This window comes from Felis catus, chromosome X, assembly GCF_018350175.1.
Source record: "Felis catus isolate Fca126 chromosome X, F.catus_Fca126_mat1.0, whole genome shotgun sequence".
Taxonomy (NCBI): Eukaryota; Metazoa; Chordata; class Mammalia; order Carnivora; family Felidae; genus Felis; species Felis catus.
Genome location: NC_058386.1, coordinates 19,052,991 through 19,069,389, shown reverse-complemented (window position 1 = coordinate 19,069,389; position 16,399 = coordinate 19,052,991). Strand labels below are relative to the sequence as shown.

Genomic DNA, 16,399 nt, shown 5'->3' with positions numbered 1-16,399 from the left:
CTAGAGTGGAAAGGGTATCTGGGCCCATAATCATCATGCTGTTCCTTCTATATCCTATGAAAGAGCAGAAAGCTGCTTCTTTTTTTTTTTTATTTTTTCAACATATGAAATTTGTTGTCAAATTGGTTTCCATACAACACCCAGTGCTCATCCCAAAAGGTGCCCTCCTCAATACCCATCACCCACCCTCTCCTCCCTCCCACCCCCCATCAACCCTCAGTTTGTTCTCAGTTTTTAACAGGCTCTTATGCTTTGGCTCTCTCCCACTCTAACCTCTTTTTTTTTTTTCCTTCCCCTCCTCCATGGGTTTCTGTTAAGTTTCTCAGGATGCACATAAGAGTGAAACCATATGGTATCTGTCTTTCTCTGTATGGCTTATTTCACTTAGCATCACACTCTCCAGTTCCATCCACGTTGCTACAAAGGGCCATATTTCATTCTTTCTCATTGCCACGTAGTACTCCGTTGTGTATATAAACCACAATTTCTTTATCCATTCGTCAGTTGATGGACATTTAGGCTCTTTCCATCATTTGGCTATTGTTGAGAGTGCTGCTATAAACATTGGGGTACAAGTGGCCCTATGCTTCAGTACTCCTGTATCCCTTGGGTAAATTCCTAGCAGTGCTATTGCTGGGTCATAGGGTAGATCTATTTTTAATTTTCTGAGGAACCTCCACACTGTTTTCCAGAGTGGCTGCACCAATTTGCATTCCCATCAACAGGGCAAGAGGGTTCCCGTTTCTCCACATCCTCTCCAGCATCTATAGTCTCCTGATGTGTTCATTTTGGCCACTCTGACTGGCGTGAGGTGATATCGGAGTGTGGTTTTGATTTGTATTTCCCTGATGAGGAGCGACGTTGAGCATCTTTTCATGTGCCTGTTGGCCATCTGGATGTCTTCTTTAGAGAAGTGTCTATTCATGTTTTCTGCCCATTTCTTCACTGGGTTATTTGTTTTTTGGGTGTGGAGTTTGGTGAGCTCTTTATAGATTTTGGATACTAGCCCTTTGCCCGACATGTCATTTGCAAATATCTTTTCCCATTCCATTGGTTGCCTTTTAGTTTTGTTGGTTGTTTCCTTTGCTGTGCAGAAGCTTTTTGTCTTCATAAGGTCCCAGTAGTTCATTTTTGCTTTTAATTCCCTTGCCTTTGGGGATGTGTCAAGTAAGAAATTGCTACGGCTGAGGTCAGAGAGGTCTTTTCCTGCTTTCTCCTCTAGGGTTTTGATGGTTTCCTGTCTCACATTTAGGTCCTTTATCCATTTTGAGTTTATTTTTGTGAATGGTGTGAGAAAGTGGTCTAGTTTCAATCTTCTACATGTTGCTGTCCAGTTCTCCCAGCACCATTTGTTAAAGAGACTGTCTTTTTCCATTGGATGTTCTTTCCTGCTTTGTCAAAGATGAGTTGGCTGTACGTTTGTGGGTCTAGTTCTGGAGTCTCTATTCTATTCCATTGGTCTATGTGTCTGTTTTTGTGCCAATACCATGCTGTCTTGATGATGACAGCTTTGTAGTAGAGGCTAAAGTCTGGGATTGTGATGCCTCCTGCTTTGGTCTTCTTCTTCAAAATTACTTTGGCTATTGGGGGCCTTTTGTAGTTCCATATGAATTTTAGGATTGCTTGTTCTAGTTTCGAGGAGAATGCTGGTGCAGCTTCAACTCTACTTTAGCCCTGTTAGGAATGTTAATACAATGTCAGTTCAGGAGGGTGGGGCCTTTATTTCATTCACTTTCATGTCTCCACCTACTACTCTGCTGGGCATATTCTCAGTGGCTTGAAAATATTTGAATGAATTAATGAATTAACATGGACTCTTTCCTTCTGAGGAGCTCTTTCAAGGGAGGAATACAAACTAACTGGTCAACTTTAGCAAGTAGGAATTCTGGATCAGAAAATCCATAGTCATTTAGTACGATCTGCAAAAGCATGTAAGAGTGATAGAGCATGCCAGTGGTGCAAAATATATCAGGAACAGTCACTTTAAAAAGGTCTGTTTATTCAGTTGGGTTTTTTGTAAATTGGTGGCTAATAAGAAAAAGGCTTGAATTCAACTTAATTACTTCCTTTGTTTTTTCTTTTCTATGTCTAGCAAGGGTTATGCTGGTTATCTTTATCCCAGAGAGGGAAATCTGTAGCTTTCTGCTTCTTTTCTTTTTTAAAATTTTTTAATGTTTATTTATTTTTGAGATTGAGAGAGACAGAGAGAGAGAGAGAGAGAGAGAGAGAGAGAGCGAGCGAGCTCAGGTAGGGCAGGGGCAGAGAGAAGGGGACAGAGGATCCAAATGGAGCTCTTGTGCTGACAGCAGCAAGCCCGATGTGGGGCTCAAACTCACAAACCACGAGATCGTGACCTGAGCTGAAGTCAGATGCTCAGCCCACTGAGCCAACCATGTGCCCTGCTTTCTGCCTCTTTTCAAAGTCAAAAAAAGTCTGTGTATAAATTACAGTAAATCCATATCATGATCTTAACTCTGTTGTAAAGGGATCTTACCATATTCCTGGAAATTGTGTGTGTGTGTGTGTGTGGTGAGGAGGGGAGAGATTCTCAAAGTTCTATTTTGCTGGCTGGTTTTGTCTCTGGCCTCTCTCTGTTATTATCCTTAATTCATCCTTTAATAGAAGTTCTCATCAACTTCTACTATAGGACCCCTGTAACTTCATCTGTAGGCATTAGTTGGGATTGTAGCCCTACTGTACTCTTCACTATTCATTGCCAAAATTTCAATCATTAAGTGATTGAACTGGGTATTGACAAAATAAAATCTTATTAACTAAACCACTATGTCACACTCTCATGACCAACATAAGAAAAATGCAAATGAAAATAGTGGGGTGCCTGGGTGTCTCAGTTGGTTAATCATGTGACTCTTGATTTTAGCTCAGGTCATGATCTCACAGTTTGTGAGTTTGAGCCCTACATTGGACTCTCTGCCAATGGCATGGAGTGCGCTGGGGATTCTGGCTCCCTCTCTCTCTGCCTCTCCCCCACGTGCTCTCTATCTCTCTCTCAAAATAAATAAATAAACTTAAAAAAAAGAAAATAGTGTTTTCAGTACAGTTGTAGAGAAAACTTAGGAAGAAGCTATAGTAATTAGAGAAAAACTGTAATATACTTATAAATTAGAAGAAACATTAATATATTTTAGAAATGTGTTGAATGTTTTGTTTTACTCTTTTCATTTCTATTACCTCCCACCAGAAACAATAGAGTTAAAAAATATTAGCTTAAGCATTTGAGTATGAAAGTGATAACATGAACAGAATCATAGAATAGGGCCTTATTTAGCTGAAAACAAAAGATTTATGTGCAAAAAGAGTCAAAAGTATTGGAACTAGATGAAGAGTATTAGAAGTAGGTGAAGATGAATTTACATCATGCAATGTGTATATTTTTCTAGTGATTACATATATCTAATAGCTACTACACATTTGGAAAATAAATGAGAAAGTAAATTAAATCTGAAATCTATTTTCAATACCAGTGACAGATGAGGTACCTTTATGGGTCCATTTGATGTTTAGTTCCACAATTGAATTTTCATAGTAGCAAAAAACAGGCAAAGATGATTCTGGATCTCTTGACTTGCAGTGTAGTGTCTCTTCTAATACTCCTAGGTGCTTTACTAAACAATGTTATTGTGATAATTTCTGTAAGAGATAACATTGGAGAATTTCCTTATCTAGTGGAGATAGCCAAGAAGAACACAAACTATAACACTGTATGTCAGGTTCAACATCTTTTAAGCAGCATCAACATCTTTTAAGAGCTTTAGTTAGAAATGCAGAAGTCTTAGTCCTACTGAATCACACTGCATCTTAAAAGAGATCTGCAGGTGACTGATACACACATTAAAGTTTGATGAGCAGTAGGATAGAAGAATATGGGAAGGGCACCCAGCAGAATCTGGCTCTGGGTAGGATGTGCCATTGAGTGAAGGGATACAGAAGGAAAGTTTCAGAGAAGAACAGCGTAGGCAATGGCACAGAAGAATTAAAGTGAGTGACAAATTCAGAGATGTGAAGTTCAGTTGAAGTGGCTATAATGCAGGATGCATAGATGGAAATTTGTCACAATATTTGTAAACATTTATATGTACATGTATACACATAATTATCATTAATTTTAGTTATTTACAAAGAGCGTTGAATGAGTGTGTTGGCACTAGTTGCAGGATAATGTGCTCATTTTTTCAGCCAATAGTTGTTGAATGCCTACATGTGTCAGGCACTGTTCTAGGCACATACAGTCAGCTTTGGGGAATAGGTAGCAGGGACAATACATGGGGATATGATGAACAAGAAGGCATAGAGATAAGTAGTAGGATCTGTAGTAATCCAAGTGAAAAAAAATTACACCCAAGCCATTGACTGAGGAAGTGGAGGAATAATGAATAAATGTAAGAGAGGTTTTATATGTGGACTTGTTATGACTTCTTGACTGATGGACTTTGGGGAGAGTGGTGTCAGGACAAGTTTTGGGTTTCTTAATTGAGTAACAAGCATCAGTTTATATTTGATAATAAAATAGAGAATAGAAAATAGACTTAACCTAGCACTTATTAATCCTTACTGAGTTTAGAGCTGTGTTAAATGTTCATTTAAATCTCACAACAGCTTTTTGAGTTAATACCTGTTTATCTCCTTTTTACAGATGAAGAAACTAAGGCTCGGTGATTTAGCTTAAGTTATCAAGCTAAGAAAAGGAAACTAATGCAAATCTAAACATAATCATACCATGCAGTGTAGCAATTACACCTATAATATTTACCCAACTGATTTGAAAACTTACATCCACACAAAAACCTGCATATAAATATTTACATCAGCTTTATTCATTATTGCCAAAACCTGAAAGCAACCAAGATATCCTCAACAGATGAATGGATAAACAAACCATGGTTCTTCCAAACAATTGAGCAATATTCAGTAATAAAAAGGAATGAACCATCAAACCAAGGACATGGATGGTTCTTATTTGCATATTGATGAGTGAAAGAAGCCGATCTGAAAAGGCTTTGTACTGTAGGATTCCATTTATATGACATTCTAGAAAACACAAAACTACAAAGACAGTAAACACTGATCATTGTCAGGGGATTTGCAGTAGCCCCTCAGTGAAGTATTTTTTCCAGTTGAATAATTGTAATACTTTACTCTGTTTCAAGTCTCCTAAACTCATAAGGTTACACTTATTTCAGCATTCCTAACACTTGGTATTATCGATAAATAAGTAATCCATTTAATAGACACTTGAGCGTGATGTACAAACAGAAATGATACCAGTTCTTATCCCCCATTTCCTCTTTCTTCAATTCTCCTACCCTTGACTCTTACGTGAAAGAATGTCAGGCCAGATGTGCTTCTCCTGGGAGGGGCGGTGGCTTGGTGTAGGTAAATTCAATGCCCGGGGCTCCTCCCTGGTTGGCTCAGCTGTTTATATTAGCTAAGTGCCTTGGGAGAAGTTACCTAATTTTGCAAAACACAGATTACAATAGTAGTTACTTGAGTTTTTAAGTGAAGGATAAATAAGTTATTATGTGTACAACATTTGGAACATTAACATATATTGTAAGTGCTCAATATGTATTAACAATTACCAAAAAGTCATCAATTCTAAGACCCATGTTTTATCACCTTTTGAGTTCTCTCGTATTGGGGCATATTTTATAATTGCTGGGATCTTAGATTCAAAGCAATGTGTTGTTATCTGAACAGTTTTCTTCTATTTTTTCTACCTATAAGGGAAACCATTCAAATGGGAGTGGAGCCCTATAAACAAGCCAATACCTGACTCCATTTCAATTTGCACTCCTCGATGCCTGCTCTACCCTTACCAAAGTTCCACATTCAGTACATGAGAAACGTATTCATCACAAATCAAATGTTTTCTCACAGAATGCTCACAACAGTGAGGTCAGAAATTTTTACAACCCTATTTCACAGATGAGTAAATAAAGTTTCAGGGAGGTCAACTACTGTGGCCATGGGCACCCACTGAATAAATTACTGAGCCATTAACATTCAAACCCAATGAGTCTCTGGAGCATTTGCTAATGCCACCATATCTGTAGACCCTGCAGCATTTTAAAATATAACAGAAGAGCTTCTCTGTGGCGGGGGGTGGGGGGGGGTGGATTATAAACATAAATGTCAATTAGAACAAACCCAATAAAAGGTTTCCATATTGCATTTACATAACAGAAAACTACTAATTTTTATTAAATTGGGCTGATTTGTTTTCTTGTTGAAGGTGACTATTTGGGGAACTAAATAATGCTCTTTTATTCATTGGGATGCTTTATGCTTCCGCAGCTGTAAATATTAACAGAATTAAAGATTTTAACAGGAGTCTAATGTGAGTGCTCTCAAAAGCTATTCCATCAGGTTCTTAGGCTAGGCAGGCTTTTGTTTTATTAAAGCCTTGTTAATTTAAAAATGTATTGAAAGTATTGATCCTACCTGTTTTAAGCATGCACATGATATTAGCTTCATTATTTTAGTTTACTACAGTTTATACATGTTTAAAACAGGTAAAGATACAGATAAACTATTATAATTTTTAATAAACATGCTGTCATGTACTTACTATTTATCTTTTTGACTCCTCAAAGTCATACTTTGTGACAATTTAAATGAGAGGTTGCCTAGACTGTTTAAATTTTCTCTAGTGATAAAAATGTATTGCCAAATAAATGCTACAAAAAGATTACACGGAGCATCTTTTAACCTGCTCAAGACATCACTCTGCTTCAAGTATCTTACTAGTATCATTCACATTTCATTCATATGTATGTATTAATGCAAGGACCTTAAACCTTCTAATTGGCCTCACTTTGTTAACCTCATTAAAATCAGTACCACAAAAATATTTGACTATGTTATTTATTGTCAAAACTTATGTTCTGGTCCTTTTAGAACTTCAAATATAGTTTCCTATCAGTTAATCCAAGTAAGTAAAATTTATTTTAATTTTTTAATGTTTATTTTTCAGAGAGAGGGAGAGAGAGAGAGAGAGAGAGAGAGAGAGGCAGAGTATGAGCGGGGAGGTGCAGAGAGAGAGGGAGACACAGAGCATGAAGCAGGTTCCAGGCTCTGAGCTGTCAGCACAGAGCCCGGCACAGGGCTTGAACCCACAAACTGCGAGATCATGATCAGGTGCTTAACCGACTGAGCCACCCAGGTGCACCAATTTAGTAAAATTTATATTTTATTTGCTTTATTTTCATACATGGTCATCAAATATAATGAGATGAAATGCTCAGGTAAAGCTAAATATTAAGGATAATGGAGTACAAAAGTAAGAAATTTATCGTAAGAGCCTAATTTCTACTTTTCACGTAGAACTCTGCACTGACTAAGCAAATGCCAAATTACCCAATGACTGAGCCATTTCTCATTATAACTGAGAACATATGGTTCATGGAGAAATCAAATGCATGTACTGAATTCTAGTCATAATGCTATTACTGTATAAATGTCATTGGTGGTTTACTAAAGCCTTTATCCTGGTTATGAAACACTTGTACTATAAACAAGTAAACAATCCACATTTCAAAGAGACATTTTTTTTTTTTTTAGAGATAAAGGCTATTTATTTATTTATTTTTGAGAGGGAGAGAGAGACAGACTACAGGTGGGGGAGGGACAGAGAGAGAGGGAGACACAGAATCTGAAGCAGGCTCCAGGCTCTGAGCTGTCAGTACAGAGCCATATGCAGGGCGCGAATTCATGAACCATGAGATCATGGCCTGAGCTGAAGTCAGAGGCTTAACCAACTGAGCCACCCAGGTGAACCAAGAAGACATTTGTTTTAATGGCAACTATTTACTTGTTTGTAGTTATTCAGCATAAGATTAAGAAAATAACGATTTAATATATTGGCTAAGTTTAAAATCTGTGAAGTAATATTAAAATGCATCCATTTATGCAGTTATAACGAGAAAATGGACTAGATAAGTTAACATTTATGCACTGCATAATACATATGTTGACTCCTTGATGTCTTAAAATAGCTTTACTTACTAATTAAAAACTGGAAATTGCATGATCCCTAGAATCAAGGGGTTCAAAGCCTAACACGTATATCAATGTGGGAAAAGCATTATTGCATTACAATGTGAACAATATAATAATGTTAATGATAATGATGGGATCAAAATTTTAAGGGAGAATCCAACTACCAGGAAAATCAGGAGGGTTTTTAGAAAAAAGTCAATACTTAGGATTGACTTGAGGACTCTTACTTTACCAGAGAAAAAGAAGTAGGACGGTGATACTGAGAAAACTAAAAGAACAAATACAGAGGGTATTTGATCAAATTGCAGAATAGGCTAATTAAGTTACTTTTCCACCCATTAAAAAATGCGAACACTGAAAAAACATATAAAATATATTCCACTGAATATGTGTACATATATATACATGTGTATATATACATAATATGTATATATATGTGCTTATTTATATGTGTACACACACACACACCTATAACTTAAATGATCACCAGAGAACAAGAACATTTGGAGAAAGCTGAAAAATGGAGAGCAGATGGCATTGGATCAGTACATTTTCTAATAAGGCATAAATTACCCAAATGGACAGGTTAAGACATAAAACCACTGATAATCAAAGCCATAAAATAAGATGCAAAGGTAGTAAAATTTCTGATCCTTAAATAGACACCAACTATAACTCATTCAAGATTAAATAATTTGAGTAACTCAATAATTATTAAAGAAGATGAGTTCATAGTTCAAAAACCCCTGAAAAAGAAATCTTCAGGCCCAGATACTTTTATTGGGGATTCTACCAAAAGTTTAAAGAAGGATTAATACCAATTTGACACAACCCTTTCCAGAAAATAGAAGAGGAAGAAATACCTCCCTTTTGTCTTATGAGGCCAGTATCACCCTGATACTAAAACAGGACAGAATCAAAACCAAAAACAAAAAGCAAAGATCAGCATTCCTCATGACCATGTAGATCCAGAAATCTTCAACGTAATATTAGGGAAGTAAATCCAACAATATATTTAAAATACACACAATGACCAAGTGTGGCTTGTTCTAGGAATGCTGGGGTGGTTCAATATTCAAAAATCAATACTACCCACATATTATCAAACAAAAGAAAAAAATCGCATGATTGTATCGAATGATGAATGACAATAATTTGACACAATTCTGTACCCATTCATGATATAAAAATCTCAGCCACCTGGAAGTAGAAAGGAATTTCCTCTAAAGAGCCTCTACCTAAAACCTAAAACCAATATTGTACTTAATGTTGGAAAGACTAAATGTTTTCCCCTTAAGATAGGGAACAAGAAACATATGTGCTCTCTCACCATTTTATTCAACATAGTATAGGAAATCCTAGAGAGCAAAATGAGGCAAGAGAAGGAAATTTAAAGGCAATCCATTGGGAAATAAGTGAAACTGTGCCTATATACAGATGACATGATTGTCTACCTAGAAAATCTCAGGGAATCGACAGAAAAACAACACAGTCTACCAGAATGGGTCACTTGAGCAAGGTCAAAGGATACAATATCAAGACACAAAAATCAGTTGTATTTCTATAAATGAGCAATGAAGATGTAGAAACTGAAATTTAAAATAATACCATTTACATACACTTAAAAATGAATATTTATAGGGGTGCCTGGCTGGCTCATTCAGTAGAGCATGTGACCCTTGATCTCAGGGTCATGAGTTCAAGCCCCACTTTGGGCATAGAGCCCACTTAACAAAAAAATGAATATTTATGTATAAATTCAACAATAAGTACACAGGAATTGTTTGATGAAAACTATAAAACTGTGATGAAAGAAATCAAAGGAGAGCTACATAGATGAACATATATACCACCTTCATAGAGTAGAAAATTCAATGTAGTAAATTTTCTCCAAATTTATGTATAGGTTTAATGTGATTCTTATCAAAATCCTAGCAAGGTTTTATGTAGATAGAACAAAGATGATTCTAAATTTTATATACACAGTTAAAGGAATTGTAATAGCTAAAACAATTTTGAGGAAAGAAAAATATGGTGTTAGATATTTCTTGAAGTCCCTTCAGATTGTTTTCTGTGCCATTCTTTTCTGTCCCTCAACCCCCCCCCCGCCCCCCGCATCCCCATGAATTACCTTTGGTATATTATCCATCAGGTAACTTATGATAGTAGAAAATAACCATCTGTCTGTGAATTTACTTATTTTTTTTCAATCATATCCAATCTTCTGTTAAGTGAATTCTTTTGGTCCAGCTATTATCTGGTTTCGGTTTTAGAATTTCCATTTGGTTCTGTTTTCCAGTAGTTTTTATTTCTCCACTGAAATTTCTGTCTTGCCTGTTTATTAGAAACATAGTTTAATTTACATCATTGAATACATTTATAGGAGTTGCGTATTCTCCTAATTCTTATAATTTTTAATTGCATCATGGACATTTTATTAACATATTTCATAGGCTATAGATTGTCATGTTACCTTAAATAGGTTTGGCTTTTTTGCTATAAGAAGGCAGTGAACGGGGCGCCTGGGTGGCGCAGTCAGTTAAGCGTCCGACTTCAGCCAGGTCACGATCTCGCGGTCTGTGAGTTCGAGCCCCGCGTCGGGCTCTGGGCTGATGGCTCGGAGCCTGGAGCCTGTTTCCGATTCTGTGTCTCCCTCTCTCTCTGCCCCTCCCCCGTTCATGCTCTGTCTCTCTCTGTCCCAAAAATAAATAAAAAACGTTGAAAAAAAATTAAAAAAAAAGAAGGCAGTGAACTTGGTTAAACTCCAATTTCAAGCCGTGTTTTCCCTGTGGTAGGCTGAAGGTGTAATCTCATCACTTCTTGTAGCCTTAGCTTTCCTACTGATAGTCTGCACTGCACATGTATAGTACATGTAACTCCAGAATCAACCAGAAATTTGTACAGAGACTATATGCAAAATTTGGGCTTTCCCTTCTGTGGCTCTCTCTTTTCTGAGATTTAAAGATTCACTTTCCAGCTCATGTGGTTTCCCAAAACTTGGTCCTCTGATTTATTAAGCCAGTGGATTGTGGCATTTTATCTGAGTTCTGGGTGCCCACCACTGTGCCTGAGACCTGCCCTTAGGCAGAAAGCCATAAAAATTGAGCATGTGTTGACATTTCCTTTTCCTAATGAAGCTATCGAGGCCTGAAGTTTCTATGTAGGAAAGTTTTTAATTAGGTATTATTTAATAGTAAAAATTTCTAAAGTAATCCCTTTAATCTCTTCACTCTAACTATATAGGAGGCACTTCTGTAATTAGCATTTTCCTTAGCAGTGTGTTATAATTTGTTCATGTCTCTTCTTAATCCTTTCTTAAAAAGATTAATAATTTTATAATAAAGATTAAATGAAAAAATTGCTTATTTTTGCTATCTTACACAGTTGACATGATTTTAATTCTTACTTTAATATTTTCTATGTCATTTGCATAAGGTTAAAGTTGAATTTTATGGGCCTAGATGTGAAACTAAATAGAGCTATATTACATTTTAATTTTTACCACTAGTCTGTTTATACCCTATAGCACTATTCTTTAATCTTCATCTTCAAATTTACATAGGATATTTTTTCAAGTACTTTGGGCACAATCTAATCCTCATGTAATTTAATGGTCATTTATGCTTGATTATAAATAAATAAGCAGAGAAAATGTTGATCTGGCTTTAAAATTCTGTATTCATATATTTATGATGATTGTTTTGCTGCAGATGACAGAAACTCAATTCCAAAATGCCAAACAGAATTTATTAGCTAGCATAATTTGGAACGTGTTGGGATGAAGTAGCTTCAGTTATGACTCAATCCAAGGTTTGATCATTATCATCAGATATTTGACCCTTTTTAGCCCTTAGCTCTATATTCTTCCTTTATGTTTGCTACATTTTCAGACATACTTTTCCTATGCAAAGTTAGTACCAAAGACAATCACATTCAGAAACTCTGGTGTGTATGTCTTTCAGCCACCAACTTCTTTTTACCAAATCATCCTAGCCAAACTAAAAAGAGCTCTTACTGATCTAGTGTAGGCCACATGCTTATCAGTAAAATAATCTTTGTGGCTAGAGTTTAGTCCTTTATTGGCCAGGTTGGGGTCATCCTCTTATCCCTGGTTTTAAAGGGTGGGATCAACTCTGAGAAAACAGAAAAGTGTTCCTCAAAGAAAATAAGGCTGAACATGTACCGGGTATAAATTGTTAAAAGTCTTTTACAATATCAGATGGCATTAGATTGAATGCTTTCACTGTTGATATGCTTTCATTTCACTTCTTTAAATGGCTAAATAAATCTGGTGATTATTTTGTGTTCCTTTTTAATTATCTTCCACCAGAAATAGGGCATGTGGAATGTCCTTGTTCTGTGTTACGGCATTTCTTAAAGTTGTCAAGTGTATTCTTACCTTTATATATATATATAATATATATATATATATAAAATATATATATATAATATATATATAAAATAAATATATACATAATATTATAATTATATAATATATTTATATATTACATATGAGATGATATATGTATATATGTGTATATGTATGTATATGTATAATATGTATATATTATATATACTAATATAATATATACATATATATAATTTATTGTCAAATTGGTTTCCATACAACACCCAGTGCTCATCCCAACATGTGTCCTCCTCAATGCCCATCACCCACTTTCACCTCTCCCCTACCCCCCATAAACCCTCAGTGTGTTCTCAGTATTTAAGAGTCTCTTATGGTTTGCCTCCCTCCCTCTCTATAACTTTTTTCTCCCCTCCCCTCCCCCCACTGGTCTTCTATTACGTTTCTTAGGATCCACATAAGAGAGAAAACATATGGCATCTGTCTTTCTCCGTGTGACTTATTTCACTTAGCATAACATTCTCCAGTTCCATCCACATTGCTACAAAAAGCCAGATTTCATTCTTTCTCATTGCCATGTTGTATTCCATTGTACATATTAACCACATCTTCTTTATCCATTCATCAGTTGATGGACATTTAGGCTCTTTCCATAATTTGGCTATTGTTGAAAGTGCTGCTCTAAACATTGGGGTATAAGTGCCCCTATGCATCAGCACTCCTGTATCCCTTGGGTAAATAGCCAGCAGTGCTGGGTCATATTTTTAATTTTTTGAGGAACCTCCACACTGTTTTCCAGAGTGGCTGCACCAGTTTGCATTACTACCAATAGTGCAAGAGGGTTCCCATTTCTCCACATCCTCGCCAGCATCTATAGTCTCCTGATTTGTTCATTTTAGCCACTCTGACCAGCATGAGGTGGTATCTCAGTGTGGTTTTTATCTGTATTTTCCTGATGAGGAGTGACATTGAGCATCTTTTCATGTGCCTGTTGGCCATCTGGATGTCTTCTTTAGAGAAGTGTCTATTCATGTTTTCTGCCCATTTCTTCACTGGATTATTTGTTTTCGGGTGTGGAGTTTGGTGAGATCTTTATAGATTTTGGATACTAGCCCTTTATCAGATATATCATTTGCAAATATCTTTTCCCATTCTGTCGGCTGCCTTTTAGTTCTGTTGATTGTTTCCTTTGCAGTGCAGAAGCTTTTTATCTTCGTGAGGTCCCAATAATTCATTTTTGCTTTTAATTCCCTTGCCTTTGGAGATGTGTCAAGTAAGACATTGCTGCGGCTGAGGTCAGAGAGGTCTTTCCCTGCTTTCTCCTCTAGGGTTTTGATGGTTTCCTGTCTCACATTCAGGTCCTTCATCCATTTTGAGTTTATTTATGTGAATGGTGTAAGAAAATGGTCTAGTTTCATTCTTCTGCATGTTGCTGTCTAGCTCTCCCAGCACCATTTGTTAAAGAGACTGTCTTTTTTCCATTGGACATTCTTTCCTGCTTTGTCAAAGATTGGTTGGCCATACATTTGTGGGTCGAATTCTGGAGTCTCTATTCTATTCCATTGGTCTATGTGTCTGTTTTTGTGCCAATACCATGCTGTCTTGATGATTACAGCTTCGTAGTGGAGGCTAAAGTCTGGGATTGTGATGCTTCCCACTTTGGTTTTCTTCTTCAATATTACTTTGGCTATTCAGGGTCTTTTGTGGTTCCATACAAATTTTAGGATTGCCTGTTCTAGCTTTGAGAAGAATGCTGATGCAGTTTTGATTGGGATTGCATTGAATGTGTAGATTTCTTTGGGTAGTGTTGACATTTTACCAATATTGATTCTTCCAGTCCTTGAGCACGGAATGTTTTTCCATTTCTTTGTATTTTCTTCAGTTTCCTTCGTAAGCTTTCTATAGTTTTCAGCATACAGATCTTTTACATCTTTGGTTAGGTTTATTCCTAGGTTTATGATTTTTAGATTTATGATTCCTAGGTTTATGGAGTTTATGATTCTTGGTACACTTGTGAATGGGGTCAGTTTCTTTATTTGTCTTTCTGTTGCTTTATTATTGATGTATAAAAATGCAACTGATTTCTGTACATTAATTTTGTATCCTGCGACTTTGCTGAATTCATGTATCAGTGCTAGCAGACTTTTGGTGGAGTCTGTCAGGTTTTCCATGTATAATATCATGTCATCTGCAAAAGGTGAAAGCTTGACTTCATCTTTGCCAATTTTGATGCCTTTTATTTCCTTTTGTTGTCTGATTGCTGATGCTAGAACTTCCAACACTGTGCTAAACAACAGTGGTGACAGTGGATATCCCTGTCGTGTTCCTGATCTCAGGGGGAAAGGACTCAATTTTTCCCCATTGAGGATGATGTTAGCTGTGGGTTTTTCATAAATGGTTTTTATGATGTTTTTATTTCTTTATTTTTTTAATGTTTTATTTATTTTTGAGACAGAGAGATACAGTGTGAGCAGGGGAGGGGCAGAGAGAGAGTGAGACACAGAATCCAAAGCAGGCTCCAGGTTCTGAGCTGTCAGCACAGAGCCTGACGCAGAGCTCAAAATCACAAACCATGAGATCGTGATCTGAGTTGTTGTCAGACGCTTAACCAACTGAGCCACCCAGGAGCCCCATAAATGGCTTTTATGATGCTTAAGTATGTTCCTTCTATCCCAACTTTCTTGAGGGCTGTTATTAAGAAAGGATGCTGAATTTTGTCATAGGCTTTTTCTGCTTCGATTGACAGAATCATATAGTTATTATCTTTTATTTTATTAATGTATTGTATCACATTGATTGATTTATGAATATTGAACCTGCCCTGAAGCCCAGGAATGAATCCCACTTGATCATGGTGAATAATTCTTTTTATATGCTGTTGAATGCAATTTGCTAGTATCTTGTTGATAATTTTCGCATCCATATTCATCAGGGATATTGGCCTGTAGTTCTCTTTTTTTTCCTGGGTCTCTGTGTGGTTTGGGAATCAAAGTTATGCTGGCTTCATAGAATGAGTCTGGAAGTTTTCCTTCCCTTTCTATTTTTTGGAATAGCTTGAGAAGGATAGTTATTATCTCTGCTTTAATTGTCTGGTAGAATTCCACAGGGAAGCCATCTGGTCCTGGACTCTTATTTGTTGGGAGATTTTTGATAACTGATTCACTTTCTTCACTGGTTATGGGTCTGTTCAAATTTTCTCTTTCTTCCCATTTTAGTTTTTGAAGTGTGTGGGTGTTTAGGAATTTGTCCATTTCTTCCAGGTTGTCCAATTTGTTGGCATATAATTTTTCATAGTATTCCCTGATAATTGCTTGTATTTCTGAGGGATTGGTTGTAATAATTCCATTTTCATTCGTGATTTTATCTATTTGGGTCATCTCCATTTTCTTTTTGAGAAGCTTGGCTAGAGGCTTATCAGTTTTGTTTATTTTTTCAAAAAACGAACTCTTTGTTTGCTTGATCTGCTCTACAGTTTTTTTAGATTGTATTTTGTTTATTTCTGCTCTGATCTTTATTATTTCTCTTCTTCTGCTGGGTTTGGGGTGTGTTTGCTGTTCTGCTTCTATTTTTTAGGTGTGCTGTTAGATTTTGTATTTGGGATTTTTCTTGTTTCTTAAGATAGGCCTGGATTGCAATGTATTTTCCTCTCAGGACTGCCTTTGCTGCCTCCCAAAGCATTTGCATTGTTGTATTTTCATTTTCGTTTGTTTCCATATATTTTTAAATTTCTTCTCTAAGTGCCTGGTTGACCCATTCATTCTTTAGTAGGATGTATTTTAACCTCCATGCTTTTGGAGGTTTTCCAGACTTTTTCCTGTGATTGATTTCAAGTTTCATAGCATTGTGGTCTGAAAATGTGCATGGTATAACCTCAAATCTTTTATACTTATCAAGGGTTGTTTTGTGACCCAGTATGTCATCTACCATGGAGAATGTCCCATGTGCACTCGAGATGAAAGTATATTCTGTTGCTTTGGGATGCAGAGTTCTAAATATATCTGTCAAGTCCATCTG

At 36.4% G+C, this 16,399-nt stretch overlaps 1 long non-coding RNA gene across 1 annotated transcript; it reads right to left on the bottom strand.

Annotated features, from left to right (window-relative positions):
- Positions 1–1,514: 1,514 nt before the first annotated feature.
- On the bottom strand, positions 1,515–12,412 carry LOC123383338. The gene is made up of 5 exons (XR_006592933.1): positions 10,493–12,412; positions 10,151–10,353; positions 5,338–5,469; positions 3,501–3,651; positions 1,515–1,674 (listed from the first exon to the last, which is right to left on the bottom strand). It is a non-coding gene; the product is annotated as an uncharacterized LOC123383338 (long non-coding RNA).
- Between the last annotated feature and the right edge of the window lie 3,987 nt (positions 12,413–16,399).